We start from the raw sequence: 16,428 nt of genomic DNA, 5'->3' as shown, positions 1-16,428 counted from the left end.
CGCAGGCTTGGCACTTCGCCTTGAAGGTAGTGGTTGCGGACGACGAGTCCTAAATGGGTTTAAAAAACGTTCCATCAAGGATTGACCGCGGTCTCTTCCCTGGTATCCTGTCTGACTGACCAGTGATGCGAAAAGACTTCAACTTCTAAAATAAATTCCATCAAGACATCACCACTTCCCTGTCCAATAAGGGCGCCCCTGTCAGCACTGATCACATGACGTCACTGTGGGATGAACTAGTATTCTTGAATCTGTAGGTGTTGCCTTGAACATAAAACTTTACCCACGCTGCTGTATCAAAGGACAATACATACTTTCGTTGTAGCTGACCTCGTTGAAGATCATGCAGGCAGTTGCATTTGGAATTTTTAAGAAAAGTGGACCACCTGAAGCATCCTTAAGCACATGTATTATCTTCTGTTACGGTTGAAAAATCGATATGGTGGCATCCCTGTCGTGACGATCCTTCCTGCCGACTCTCCGCCTCCACCGCATGAATGGAAGTCTTCAAGTTTCGCCTAGCATCATTAAAACAGAGACCTCTTGGATTGCGACCTGAGATGGCCGGCACAGGAGCGAGCTCTTCGAGAAACAGCGCGCTCGAGACAGTGGAAAGTGTACGAAGTCTGGGTCTGCATAGCGAAGCCACGTCTGGCCTCCTTCCTGGGTATCGGATCACCAAAGCAGCAGGTCACGTTCACGTCGGCTGATGACGTACCAGCCGTGCAATATTACAGGCGCAGATGCATTCGGATATGCGTTGAACTTCACTGGTGAAAGGCGCCACCACCCCCCCCCCCCTCCTTTCCCCTGTTCTTTGCTTTGACGCTTGTTTTTTGTATTGCATTCTTTTTTTTCTTTTGCGCATAAGTCTGCTAGGGCCTTACGCGGGTTCGCAGTTTCCCGCTTATTATATTTCTGGACAACCGACTCCCTGACTGGCTCGGTATAGCTGAACGTAATAAATGAATAAATAAATAAAGTATAAAGAACCTGGCCCATTCTATTCCCATTCCATTCCGGACAAAAGGCATCTAATTCCATTCCCATTCCATTCTCCTGAAGGTTGCCGCCCATTCCATTCCCATTCCATTCCGGGGTCGCGAAAATGCGGAATGATTCCGGAATCATTTCAACTCCGGAGTGGCAACTCCGCAACACTGCTTCCCACTTTCGGCGTGCACTCGCCATAGGAAGCGTGCGACAAGACAGTGGCGCCGCGGTGCGTCTCCCAGCAGTGTCGTTTGGTTGGATCGGCGCGGCCCCTTCAGGTGTCGCAAGCTCACTCCGCAGCCATTCTGATTTCGGCGTTATTGTCACACGCTTTCCATTATCACTCCGCAGCCAATCAGATTGCGGCGTTACTAATTACAAAGTCCAAAGAAGAAATCGGGCAGCGCATGAACATAATATGCCCTGCGATTCTCACTGAAAAAGAACGACATTTTTATTATGTTCATGCGCTGCCTGATTCCTTCTCCGGTCTTCAGAATGTGTAACGCAGCCATCTGATTGACCGCGAAGTGATAATGTGACAATGCAGTGAAAATGCGATCGTCATAGTGGCTCCGGGGTGCGGCTAACAGAGTCGTTTGGCGGGAACATCAGTTAGATCGGCGCACCCCCTTTAGGTGTCGTACGCTGCCTATACCCGTCGACTTGGGGACTTGACGTTAATCCCTAGCTCTCAGGCCAGAGCAGGTGTACTCATCATAAATTTGCACCGATCGCGCCGGTAACGAGTCCATCTTGTCGAGTCCACAGACTGAGGCCACCCTGAGAATAACAATTCCCAGGATGGCCTCAGTCGTGAACGATTTCAAATTTGCCTGATGGCTCCTTATCCGATGCCAGGTTGTGAACTTCAACAGCAGAGAGACGTGAAAATAATTTTTCTTTGTTCTTTTGTTTAGGGTGCATTTTGTCCGGCGATGGGTATCTAAAAATGATGCCTGCGATAGTGTTTAAGTATCGCGGCTGGGAAACAGGCTTTTTGTGAGGTGCCACTCATTTCGTCAGATGACATTTCCTCAACAGTTCGTTTCATCAACGCTGCGACGTTTTATCAACAGATTGTTTCATCGACACTCGCTCATCAACATATCTTGCTATGCTTCATCGGCAACAATTTTATTTGGTTAGGGCTGCGCTGGTTTGTTGGTGAGCGAGGGTACGGGTACATGCGCGGGGCAGGACCACCCTTACACGCTGCTGCGAAGCGGCATGTACTGGTGTGCTGGGTGGGTCTACATTGTTGTAATGAACTGCTGGAGACTCGCTGCAACGCGACGTGAACTGTGTGAGTCGGATAGTTTAACATGTGCCCAGTGATAAACGTACAACAAAATGTTCCTACAGCCTGAAATTTGTGCGTCAACGAAACTTCACATCACCGTGTGGTAGTATTGATGAAACAAATAGCGTCGATGAAACATGTGTCGACAAAACGACGTTGACCCTTCTTTTCGATGGTTCCATGGAATCTCTGACAATGAAGACTGCGAAGTTGCTTCCAAGAAGCTCAATATGTTTTTTACACGAGTCTGTATTTGCCAAGGTAGGCGAGAAAGATGATGGTAGACTCTGAAGAGCTCGTTCGCGGCTACGGCCTCGTATACTGCAGAGATAAACATACATCAGAAATGTAATTAGGCGGTTTGAGCTGTCGCTTAATTCAAACATTGTTGATTTTATTGTTATAAAGACAAATCATTCTGCCAGTTGCATTCGGACCAAGGACAAAACATCTGAGTTTTAGGTATGTTTTCAATTTTTGATTTAAACAAATATTTCGCATATAAGAAAGCCACAATTCATAAAGTGTGAAGGTGCCCTGGCAATCAATTTTTATTGACACACTTTTTATCTTTTACAAATAATTAAACCAATGCTGCGATCCAATATTGTGGACAAATTTCCCTTCTAAAGTAAAATGGAAAACTTGGTGCGTGTTTGCCGGTAATACCTCAGGCCACGACGCAACGCGAGAAGGGGGGGGGGGGGGGGTACATGCGTCACGTACCCGGGTTTTGAAGCTTAAGCATATGACTGACAGGGCCTCTGAGAGCAAGCAGAATGTTCGGAAGCGTTTGGGAGAACCAAATCTGCTTCCCTGAAATTCTCTGATATTGTTTTCCGAATGAAGACATCAGCCTCTTGACGTCCAAAACAACACCAATTAAATGTTTGAAACATACGCATCACTGGCTTGATTATTTTTATGCCACATGTATGTAAACGCTCATTATTGAGAACGAGGGTGCACCCGAAGGTACTATCCCAGTCGTAGATTACCATGCAGCTGATTGCGACGCGGAAACTTGACAATGACGCCATATTTCACAGATGAATACATACTGCTTCGGAGGCGTCAATTCAGTAGAGAGACTATTTATTAACGCCAACAAAGATATGGTCGAAATTGGGAGAAGACACTTACTGTGTTCGCGGTTCACTTTTGCCCCTCCCGCACAGCCCACTACACTTATAAAGAAGAGTTTGGTGACCGCTGCATTTTAACGTCGCTCCACGGAAACCTCTGCGAAGAAAAGCCGATGGCGTCACGATGTTGGGGCGCAACCTGAGGCAGAGAGGCAGACGGTGTTCGACGTTTGTACGATGCTAGGCCTTACTCTCGACTTAGCGACGTATGCTCGGCTGAGTGAAAAACCGCATTAAGACAGAATAATTGCTGCAAGATACTGGAGTCGTAGAAAATCTGCCCGGCAGCCATGTTGATAATATCAATTTGCCAGAACAAGATTGGTTCGGGAAGGTCGTGACGTCACGGAAACAACGGGACGCGATGGGTGACGTAGGAATACAAATTTCCCTTTGAAGGGCATTTGCCGCTACCTTCTTGACTTGTAACCGACTATACTACTCTACCCTCCACTGCCCGTGGCATCAGCGGACGTTTATCTGGAGAATACCGGAGTAAACTGCAATCGGTCCGTGCTCCGTGCGTTTTTGAACGGCACAGCAAACGTGCGTTTACATTCCTTTGTTTTAGCCAACGTTCTAATTAATTGTTGTTATGAGTGCCCTTGTATTTTTTTCTCGATTACTTTTGTTTATATATTGAAAACTCTTATTCACCAACGTCTCAACCGGGGCTCGACCTGTTCAGAAGCAACGAAAGATAAATATCGAGCCGAACCTTATTTAATACGTAATTATCACCTCACTGCTAAGCAACTTTACTAAAACTCTCGAATATCAGGCAACGGCTGCAACAATGAAGCTTTGCTCTAGCTTCGAACTAAATAATACTTACATTGCTTCGCTGAAAAAGCTCAAGGCAGAGGATTAAATATACGTGAGGCACAATATGGCACTCCCATCCAGTACCTCAGTTCACAAAGTGTTCAGCGTAGATGTCGACATCTTCAGTAAGAGATGACGGAAAATGTCTGACGAAACATTCGAGAGCCAGCTCTTGCTCAAAATACTCAAGGTCAATATATGGATTAGGTGGGAACAATAAGAACTTGAATAACCTTCTTTTCTTTGTTTCTTGATTCAGGACAATATTATTCAAAGTAATGCCACGAAAGTAACATATTACTTTTTGGGGCTAACGTTAAATTACTTTTATGAGAGGGTAACTGGCATTGTAAAAATTACAATGTAGCCTTGAGTAATTGTAAATGTAACTCCTTACTATTTTCAGTAACGCGTGTACAAGTCTGCCTACAAGTACCGAGCCAATTTTGACGAGGGCTTGATGAGCGATAGCTCCGTGTTTTATTACGGGGTGGTAGCTGGTGTCACCTACTGGTTGTAGCAAATATAAGTGGCTTCCGTGGAAAGGTTCCCGAAAAGATGGGATGCGAAAACGCGCGCCATTGTGTTTTCGCGACGCAGCGCGGCATACATTTGAGCTGAAGAAACATTTTTTGTTGCTCGTGGAACAGATATTCACTAAGGTAAAGCTAAATTAACCCTTGTTTAAGAAAGTTATAAATGTTTGGCTGTCTGGGTAGAAGACAAGCCTCGTTCAGACTTCGTTCCAAGTTTGAAAGAGGACGACGAAGTTCAGTCCTATAAATGATGAGGAGGAAGTTAGCAGTTAAAGGCGGGCGGTACACCACCAGCATGGTTGACCAGCATGTAAAAACTGTATATAACACAATCATAACTTTAAAAAAACTGTAATTCGGCTCCAGTGCAAATAGATCTATTCTTAAATTATCGAAGGATCAAGGGGAACTCTGGAAGTGTAATTCTACGATTCGCGCGCGCTGGCGTTCCCCTTATAAAATATTTCAAGTAAATAATCATAATAAGGATTTGACGAACTCACCTGCAAGGCAAAGTATGTTTTAGGCTTTTGGATTTAGAACAGTTATTACTGCAGACGTCAGAACATACAGCGCGTGTGACTAGAGTGGTAGCCTCCGCATAGTTGCTGGATAAATTTAGCAAAAGATCTTCTCGAACGCTGTCTTCTTCTGCGTGTTATCAATACCCGGCCGATTGAGTCAAGGCAATCCACGTTCCAAAGACGTTGCCATGCCTACAACCATCGATTTCATTTCGGCTTAGTGATGGCCAAAATCGAGACTATCTCGAAAATGCGGCGAGGTCATTTCCCATTCTTTGCGATTTAAGTGAGGTAAGGCAAAGCAAAAGCCTCCTGCACCTTTAATTGCAGACTAGCGCACCCGATATTGCAGCTGCAACGACATATTGTTCCAAAGCGAGCGGCGCTCACTCACCGGGGAACCACCATGTTTCCCAGCCGTCGTTGCTCTGCCGGTCACGTGACCTAAACTTTCCCCTAGTAAGGAAATGCGGTTAACTTCTACCCGCGGTTAGAATAACCAGCTTCGAGCCAATGGGCCCTGATGCTCTTCGCGTATTCGGGACTGGTGACCGGCGGCCAAGCGCTTAGCCGGTAACCAAACTCCTGCTAGGCAGTTCTTTTTTTTTTCAGCCATTGTTTGTTTGAATATTGGCCATAGTTGGCCGGATAGATGTAAACGTGTCTGGAACTGCCGGCTGGTGGAAAACCTCCCGCCGGTGAGCAGCCTCCTGCTGGGCAAATGTTTGCAGCCGCCCACACAGTGGACGGTTGTTTTGTTTGCCGGGCAGATGCTGACACATATTTGGGACTGGCAGCCTCCATCAAAATATACAGCGCTGTGGACAGCCTCCTGATGGGCAGATTTTCGCAGCCGTTGTCCATGTAAATGTCACTGATTATTTGCCCGCATGATCCTGCACACACTGTTGAACTGATTATATGTCCTTTTTGTTGCACCACTAGTATTCGAGTGATTTCGTGGTCTTTGTACAAACGGCCGGCAAGTAAATAATTAAAAAAATTAATTGAAAATGGTGCCCGGCAGCAAAATGTAGAGTAGGTGGCCAGCATTTTACCGCTAACAATGGGGTTATTGATTGACAATAGAAAACCAAGCCGTCAGTGGCCATGGGTTTACCAGCGTCGTTTTGAGGAATGTTGGCGAGCTACTTGGCAATGGCTAGCCAGGCAATTTTGGTTCCAACACTCTACCGGACACTGGCCGCTACCCGGCAATAGTATTGTACTTCCTGGGAGTCCACTGCTGCCCTCTACCAAGCGTCATTGCCACCAAGGTCCTGCGTGGCACTCCTAGAACACAAGGTCATGGAGTCAAGGGTGAAAATCACAAAACACCACCGACTTTTGCGTGGAAACTCCTTTGAGGACCATTAGATTTAGGTCCACTTTTCTTCGATCTCTGTCTCCCTACGAACGTGCATGCCACTGACTGTCCCAACATGTGGCCTTGAGTAATGCACAGGCTGCGCGCTTTCAGGAGGGACGGGTGAGATGCCTCCTTTGCGGATACAATAGACTTCGCTTATAGAATTGCTTTAACGTTAGTCAATGGCGCTACTTGCGGAATTAATCAAATCCGTTCACTGCCGGCGCCACGGCTTTTTATTGACTATCCGGATCATATTCTCAGCTACCTTTTCAGGTATTTGCTTCGTTATAGCAAACTACAATCCTCGCTTCTGTGGACTACCTACAATCCTGGCAGAATTCGGATCACAAGGCGCAACACCGTCTCCGACATCAGTGGGGAATTTAATATCAAGTTTGTGATGTGTTAGCTGTATACAACGAGGTAGAGGGGCTTAGAGCGATAAACCGGGGTTCCGGTCTGCACTCGAAAGTGACCCCCATAAGGAGGCTGCCATTGTACGCAAATTTGACCACACGTCACATGACCAAACCAAATACGTGACGTCACAGAAAAGATGGCAGCGCCCATGCAGCGGCTGGCCTCAGCTGGGCCGGAGCTTGTCGGATGCTTTGTTGGTTGTCGTTCGTCTCGGCGAGTTGATTTCAGACGCGGAAGCCGTCATATGAGGCCGGTCGAAAGCGCGGTCAGAGTTCAGCGTGGTGTTTGACGTAGGTATCACGTGAAAATACGGAGAAACGGTGTGCATTTCGCTGGTGACCGACCGGGATATTGCCACGGAAGAGACAATCTGACCTACGTTGCTCGGACCTCGGATTGATTCGGATACCACTAGGATATAATTTAAGGCGACGTTTCTGTGCTCTCGTTGACCATCGGAATCTTCGAGGTTTGCAGTGAAGCGTGTGCAATATATTTGGATACACAGTTTAGCGACGGAAATTGCGTGAGTAGTGCTTGGCGGTGTGTAATCGCGGTGCAGCTTCGATCAAATGACCGAGGGCTCACTTCGGCTGTGCGGCGCACCGGAAGACTGCCTTGAAGCTGGTAGTTCCCGTGCCGTGCTGAATGATGGTGTGCTGCTTACAAATTGTTCCGGCGTAGAAGTGCACTTTCACGGAGCACAGGTGTGCGGCGCACCGAAGAGCTGCCTTCAAGCTGGTAGTTCCTGTGCCATGCTTTAGGTGATGCTGTGCTGCTTCCGAAATTGTTCCGGCGTAGACGTGCACTTTCACGGAGCACAGGTGTTGCAGTTGGTATTGATCCCGCTGGTCTGCCGCACGTTTCGTCAACACAAACTTTTCATCCACACTCGTTACGCGAATTGCAAGCTGTCCGGACATTTCACCCGTGTTACGTACCCAGCTCACGCCGCTTTGTGGCAACAGTCTGCAGTGGCTCATTACCAGAAAAGTGGTCCCACATCCATTTCAGTTCAGTTCGTCCACGGCAGTCGCCAAACCCCGAAGGAGAGGATTTATTCGGACAGAATGCCACTAAAGCAATGCAGCTTCTTCAGTGGTCAGGATAGATTCTCTTCTGCTAGTTTTGTTATACTGTCACGGATCCTTGTTCCAGTCCTATCTTCTATCAATATTCACTATTCTGGGACACTGCAGGTCATGCTCAGCTGTAATCATATGTTCAGGTGGAGGTGCTGCGCACTTTACCCGTAGCCCTTCACTCTGTGTGAACCCGGCGGCTCTTCAGCCGAGTTACCCGATAATGGGACACGGCTGGCGGACTATTCTGCGTCTTATACCCCTGTCGAGCCGTAGGCAAAGTCCTGACCCGAGCCTGGCAGAACAACCGCAAGACGACCGAGTACCACAAGGAGTAACCTCGGAAATACACCACGAAGCACCTGAAATCCGAGCCAGTTGCTGCTACCAGGAAAAACCACCGGAATTCGGTCTCCTGTCAGAAAATCCGAAGCTGACTAAGCCAACAATGACAAACTTGTAGCAGCAAACCGTGTCCCCTCCCACCATTGTTTGCATGCCCGTCGCAAATCACACTCCGACGCTTTTTCACGCAAGCTGTATGAAGACGTCAAGGACTGGATTGAACAATACGACAGTGTCGCCCGCCACATTGGGTGGACAGACAACCAGCTCCTGCAGAACCTATACTTCTCGTGGAAGCAACTGCCGGCGCTGGTCTGAGAACCATGGATCCTCCTTAACGTCATGGGAAGTTTGCAAGATCAAGCTGAAGCGCGCATCCGTCAGCCAACATCAACGAAAGAGAGCCGCATTCTTGATTCTGTCCAAGACACTGCCCCAATGAGAGCGCCACCGCACTCGTGGAGGATGTTCTGCGCTTGATCGAGCGCCCACGCCCACGCCGGCCTTGATGCTACAGAAGCCAAGAACCTAAGAATCCCATGCGCCTCACGTGAGGGACGACACCTTCGGCAGCCTTGTCCGCAACCCCCCAACAACAGTCGAAGTGTTCATATCACTGAGACTTCCAACATGGAATGTGCACTGCATGCCCGAGCCTGCCACTATGAACAACTTCCCGGCGTCTCGACACTCGAGTTGTCCAGCTACTACTTCGACGCCAGCCTCCCAGGCATCCACGACATCACCCACGACGTTGTCTGGGAGGAGATCAGGACGCTACTTCCTGCCATCAGTTGCCCGGCTTTTATTTTGATTGCAGAGATTGTTTCAGAACAAGTTTGACAGGTATTTCAACCGAGACTTCTGCGAGCGAAGCGGCATCTGACAAACCAAGGGCAACTTACGCCACAATGGCACGACGACCGCCACCGGCTGCCCCTTAGTATTCAATGCCAATTCAATGAGACACTCTAACGCCGAAGCATTCCCGACATCGTGTGTAGGACTGTGCTCAACAAAGTACACCGAGGAAAACGTAGGTGATGCGAATGTGCGACCGAAAACCACTTTGCTACCACTGCATGAAGCCGACCATGTCTACCAAAGCAGCCCGTACCAATGAATTGGTCGGCGAGGGTTCGTGCCAAATGACCCTCGATTACGTCTCGAGGAGCGACCACGGGAGATTAAGGATTACCTTCGGCGATCTTTGTCCCTGGTGCCGAAGGTGCTGAATCGAAGATTCTGAATCCCTGATTACCCCAAAGCTCCTCATGTCCATCACCTCAACAAGAGGTAAGCACGACAAAGCAGGTGAGTGGCGATGCAGTGACAGTGGATTTGGTGTCGGTTGTCGTCCAAGGACAATACCTAAAAATTTGCTGACACCAATTTTCTGTGTCCACTCCACGAAGCACACAATTTCCAAATTTGAGGGAGAATGCCCCTGAGTGACTTGAAGGAATAGAATGGTTGGTTGCCCTCAAAAGTGAACTGCAAGCATCACCAGACTTGGATAGCAAACAAAAATTGTTGCCAGCTTTCAAGTCAACGGTACAGCGAAAGGCACAGCCACGTAAGCAATACATGCCCGAGCTTGCTACATTGATGCCGAAAACTACCAGGAAAATTTTCGGATTAGAAGCCAGCCCTGCAGCTTCAGTGCACATGACGTATGATTACAAGACAGCATCAGTCGGTCAAAGTTGCCACTCGACCAAACTAAACACTGACGTGCCAGGAGCGTCATCCGACAACAAGGTCCACAGGTACTACGACTGAACGCCTGACACGAGACTGTCGCAGAAAGAACTCGTTATGGAACCATTTACTAAGAATCAATAATTATGTAATCAAGTGGAAATAAACATATTTGATACACTAACCAGATAAACATATTTCCGCTTGCCTTCATGCCTTGAGAGTCTACACACCGAGAATTGTGTCCATTGCACGCTCTGGACCTTACGAGGACACTCGCTTCTCTGACTCTTCAGTATTAATTAAGCGGTCATACCAGACTGGCAGACTTCTTGCAAGGGGCTGCACTCGTTCAACCTTTCCTGAACATGTGGTGCATCCGAAAACCAACTGCAGTGATGTGAAAATGTTATTAATTTATTCCTTCCAGGGGCCTTCGTAGGCATTGCAGAGAGGATACTTAAAACTACACACATGATAATAGCATTAAAGCACACTGCTGTAACTTGTTAATTGGAAAAACAAACACACCTCTGAGCATATAGTTTAATAGTATGTGTTGATGCATTGTTATATAGCATGACACTTCCTATATGTATGACACAATAGACCCTTTGCAGAACCTTTTCAAGCAACACAACCGTCACCATTTTTTTCGGCGCAAAGCACACGAATGGGCCCCAGTTCATGTCGAACGCCAATGCAGCATTCGAGTCCAATAGTTGCTGAGCCGAATTCACAGGGATGGCGGACATAACATTCTTGTCGAGCAAATACCCAAAGTATGAAAGCCTGGGGTAATTACAGTAGTAGCTACTGTAATTTGTTTTATCAGAATTTGGCAGACAGCAAAGGCTACGGTCTCGGTGAGTCAATACACACATTGGAGAGAGGCACATGACAGCATATCACCAGAGTGCTCGTCTGCACAGATTTGTCACACACCTTCGCTCCGTCTCTCTGATTGGCTCGAGGGGGCTGTGGCGGTTGGCCTTTTCCAAGTTACGGTGATGCGAAGTATAGACAGCCCACACTTTTAAAAAGAGTCTATTGAAGAGACCGAAAGGAATGGTAGTCAACATTTTTCAACAAGACTGCTCTCCAGGCAAGGGATGAACACAAATATGAATCATCTTATCCAGGTAATTAGAACAATTAAATAATTGACCGACTAATACAATGCACTCTTGATGGAAAAGAGTATAGCTGCAATAAATCCTACAAAACGGAAAAAATGCGCAGTTAATCTATGCATGCACCAAAACAGTTGTTCTTATAGCAAGTCGAATAGCTTTGAAGCAGGTGCCTGCAACGATTTATTCTTCCCCATACTCAATAAAACGCCAACCTCGTAGCTGAAAATAAGGGTGCACTTCGCACTCACACACACAAAAAAAAAAAGGAAGAAAAGCGATCGAATGCAGAATCGTGGATTAGCACAAAAGGTTAAAATCGCAGGAGCTTCCTCGCTAAAAGTTGCTATGGTTGTTCGGTGACGGAGGGCTGAAACAACTTCCCTTAGGCCCTAACGCGACGTATACATTTCGCGTAGATTCTCAGATATTTCAACGTTGAAACAAAGCTAAGAGAATGCGAAAATTTCATGTTAAAAGCACTCAAAGTTCTATCGATCCTCGGACACATCCCGGAATCCAAGCACCGGTACGGCGATGCAGAGCTGATGCTGTCTCACAGGCGTTAATATCCAGATGATCCAGAGCGATCTTGCGCAAAAACGGTATAAAGTCTCATTCCTTCATATTTTCACATTATACCTGCGTCAGCGAGCACGAAGAAGCCCGAAGTCGTCGGAAAGCAGCTGCACATCACGGCTACCGCGCACCGAACAAACTCGCATCCGCCAGCTCTGGGCGCTGCCATCTTACCTGTGACGTCACGGCTCTTGGGAGGTCACGTGACGAGTGGTCACATTTGCGTAAAATATGGCGGCAACCGGGGGGGTGCCACTTCCGAACTTCCGGTTTATCACTCTAAGCCCCTCTACCTCGTTGGCTGTATAACGGCAGCGACAGCCGCCCCGTACCCCCAGCGCCGCTTAGCAGGCGCCGTCCGAAACTCCGCGCACACGCTGTGTGTCGGGAGCACACCCTCGCTTTGACGTCTGCTAGGCGCAGAGCAGGCGATGCCACAGTGCTGCTCGTCTGGTACCTTCGCCATAGCGAACTGGCCTCAAACTCATTTTAAACCGGCGATTTTTATTGGGGCATTAACCCTGTCTACGTTTATTTTTTCCTTTTTTTTGCTTTTTTACAAACGGGCGGCGCAATGCACCTGTAACAATATTCATTCCCAAACCAGCATGAGCGCAGCAGGTATGATACAGAAATAGACTGTTATACTCCTTCTTATCTTAAGTCCCAGCGCAGCGTACTTACAAAACGACAAAGCCAATCAAATATCGGCAAAGGTGCAACGCCACGGAGTGCATCACCGGGTGACCAACAAGGTGCAAAAAGTGCGCTTTTGTCGCTGCTTGGAAGGTTCTATCCTTTCGTAGCGTCCACTGCGCTTAGACCTAAAGTGAAGCGGTGTATAACTGCAAGTTTGTCCTTTAAAAAATGTAATCTACCTTGATATTACATTTGGTGGCGATGATTATCCTTAGCCAGCGGAGTCAGGGAATCAACCGTGGGCACCTCTTACGCGGGGTTCGCTGAACCATGTTCACCGTACATTGTTGAATGCTGTGGCGCCGCTTACTCTGTGCCTAGGAGACGACAAAGCGAGGGTGTGCTCGCAGGCGGGAAGAGCGAGTCCGCCACATGGTGCATGCGCGGAATTTCGGACGGCGCCTGCTATGTGGCGTTGTGAGTATGGTACGGCCGCCGCTGCTGTATTATAGCTAACAGTGTCAACGATAGTACCTCTACCAGCCACGGAAATCTTCATGTCCTTGGCGTTGGACCCCAAAAAACTCTCGGCGAACAATTGAAGGCGAAACAGCATATCTCCAATAAAATCAGGCACACAGCATACAGCTCAGTGTCCGCTTCAATAAAAAAAAACACAAAAAGCATCAACAAATTCAAGCATCAAAACCGCATGATGAATGATAAGGCCCGTATGCACAATAGAAACACCCCCAACCCCCCCCCCCCCCCCCGCGCTCCGGTAAAGATTAGGTGCGCAGCTGCTTCGAAAGGCGTTGGCGCCACTCGAAGATTTCGTGTGAAGTGCAAACCGCATAGTGGATGATAAGGGCTCCCGCGAACAATGCGAAGAAAGAAAAAAGACTTCAGAAGATTGAAGCGAAAACTACAAACGCCACGCATGCCACATAAAACAGAATGATAATAATGCAATTAAAAACAAAGCTGCAAGTGAGCCGGACAACAATTATGAAAATAATCCCTGGAAAAGGGAACAAGAAGGACAAAAACAAACACAAATCTCCCAACACAGCTAGGTGACGGTGCGCGACCGAAAAAATCCGCCTGGTCTGGGTATCGAACCCGGGACATCTCCATTAAAGGTGGAGCGCTCTACCAACTGAACTAACCAGGGGTTACAGGTAAGTGTAGCAAGCGGGTTTTATCAGCTGCAACCAGTCTGACACAAACAAGAATCAAGCTTGCAATTTAAGGTTATGATTATAATGCAAATAAATACAAAGGTGCAAGCGAGGTGGACGAAATGATGCAAATAATCCCTGGAGAAGGGGAACAAGACGAACAAAGGGCCAACACAAATCTCCAAATACAGCTAGGTGACTGGTGAGCGACCGAAAAAATCCGCCTGGTCCGAGTATCGAACCCGGGACCTCTCCATTAAAGGTGGAGCGCCCTAGCAACTGAGCTAATCAGTGGCTAGACGTCAGTAGAGAAAACGGGTTTTATCAGCTGCCACCAGACTAACACCAACAAGGGTGAAGCTTGCAATTTAAGGTTATGATTATGATGCAATTAAATGCAAAGGTGCAAGCGAGCTGGACAAGAATGATGAAAATAATTCCTGGAGAAGGGGAAAACAAGAGGGACAAATGACAAACACAAATCTCCAAACACAGCTAGGTGACCGGAGCGAGACGGAAGAATTCCGCCTGGGTCCGGGAATCGAAACCGGGACCTCAAAATTGCAAGCTTTACCCTTGTTAGTGTTAGACTGGTGGCAGCTGATACACCCCTTTGCTCTACTGACGTCTAACCCCTGGTTAGCTCAGTTGGTAGAGCGCTGCACCTGCAATGGAGAGCTCCCCGGTTCGATACCCAGACCAGGCGGATTTTTTCGGTCGAGCACCAGTCACCTAGGTGGTTTGGAGATTTGTGTTTGTTTTTGTCCCTCTCGTTCCACTTCTCCATGGATTATTTTCATCATACAACACAACATTTGTTTCAATAAAGAATAAGCACAAAACAAGCGCCCTAACCATATAATGAATGAAACGATGCTCCTGAAAACAATGCGAAGCATGTAGCGCTCCCCACATACGTTCCCGGTGAAGACTACTGTTGTCCTAGCAGCCGCGGCGATGGCAGCTTGCGAAGTGGGGAGTGACGTCACTAGTATTTCATATATAAAAGAAGAACCCACCTAATACCCCGTTTCACCTTTCATCCGGACGCAGAGGATGCTGCGAGCTCTCTTAGCCAATCCCGTTCTGTGGACGTGGCCCGTGATATGTTTTCCGCGAAGTGCTGTACCCCCTCTCTAAGGTTACGTGACACTCACAAGGCCTCCGATTGGCTTCGATGGCGCGTAACATTCGCTGCGCTTAAACGTGGGATGAAACGGTGTAGAGCAACTGATTTCATTGCTGGTGCAGCACCGCGGTGAATAGGTCACGCATAGCTCGGACTCCCGAGGAGCAGCGAGAATACTAGGAGCGGCAAAGGGAAAAGAAGCGGCAATACGACTGGCGTGTGCAGTAGGCGATCGTTGCGGGAGATACCACAGCTTCGCTAACCAACCACCTTCACAACGTGGATTAGAACCCCCAACGTTTTTTTTTTTTTTTTTTTTTTTTTAATATTATATTACAAGGAAATGGCAGATAATTGCTTTGAGTTGCTATCCTGAGATATAGATTTTTTCTTCATAATGAATCACCATGCACAACTGATTACATCATTTAGTCACCTGATTTGGTTGGCGGTTTAGTTTTACATGATTATTAATGCTTGAAAGTTTCGAAAAAAATAACGCAATCACCCGCAAACAATTGTATGAAAACTTTGGGCCATTTGTACTCAGCTAGATCATTAATATAGAATAGATAATGAAAAGTAGTGGCTCATGGACGGATCATTGTGGTACTCCAGTTTTAACTTCAAAGAAATGGGAGTAACTTTTTTCACGTATATAATTTACCTGTGGTTTTCCAAATAGGAATGAATTAATCTGACTGTCTACGGTTGAACTTCATTTTTGTTTTAATTAAGATGTAGCTTGCCAGGTTGTATTTTGACGGCTGCTTAGAAATAGTTAAAAAATGCACCATCGATTTGGGCAGATTTGTCGAGAACTTTGGCCATATCATGTGAGTTGAGTTGTAGAACATCCCTGGCCTAAACCTATGCAGCGCGTCCGATAGTATGTTGTGCTCGTAAAGGTACAAAGATAGATAGTTCGCAGTCACATGTTCCATAAATTTATACGATAAGAAAGTTAAAGATAATGCACGATATTTGCTGAGGACTGACGCATCGCGCTTTCTAAAAACCGGAATTGCATGTGACGAGCGCCCATTATGATACATTGAAGATAACAGATAAGAATTTTACAGCTATTCCGCATATCTTTTTTGAAAAGGGTTAGGAATGCCGTCCGGGACATATGGCTTCTTAGCATCAATGTGAAGTAACATAGAGCACACGCACCCTGATTTGTAATTTCAAAATCCAACCCATTCTGTAATACGGTTGAGAGCTCGGCTAGTTGGTTGTTGTTAAACATATTAATATAAAACAGCGGAAAAGTTTCAAAAGGAAGCGACAAACCGGACAGGAAAAAGCGCTGACTCTCAACGATGTATTTTTACTGATAGACAAGGAGAACAAAAATACACGTTCTTCAACACGTTCACACGCACATCTTCTAAAGATAAGATCTACGCATTACTGCAAGCGCTGGGGCTTCATTGTGAGTTTCAGGAATTATAGCTCCTTACTAAGCATTCTACATCCTCAGTGGCGGAGAAAGCTGCACTACCTCAGCTTTAATCC

The 16,428-nt window shown here is 47.0% G+C and overlaps 1 non-coding gene across 1 annotated transcript; it reads right to left on the bottom strand.

Annotated features, from left to right (window-relative positions):
- Positions 1-13,698: 13,698 nt before the first annotated feature.
- On the bottom strand, positions 13,699-13,771 carry Trnak-uuu. Its single transcript has one exon. It is a non-coding gene; the product is annotated as a tRNA-Lys (tRNA).
- Positions 13,772-16,428: the final 2,657 nt, after the last annotated feature.

The sequence above is a fragment of the Ixodes scapularis genome, unplaced genomic scaffold, assembly GCF_016920785.2.
Source record: "Ixodes scapularis isolate PalLabHiFi unplaced genomic scaffold, ASM1692078v2 PGA_scaffold39__5_contigs__length_11793443, whole genome shotgun sequence".
Classification (NCBI taxonomy): domain Eukaryota; kingdom Metazoa; phylum Arthropoda; class Arachnida; order Ixodida; family Ixodidae; genus Ixodes; species Ixodes scapularis.
Note: the sequence above shows the minus strand (reverse complement) of the source record. Positions and strands in the feature narration are given on the sequence as shown.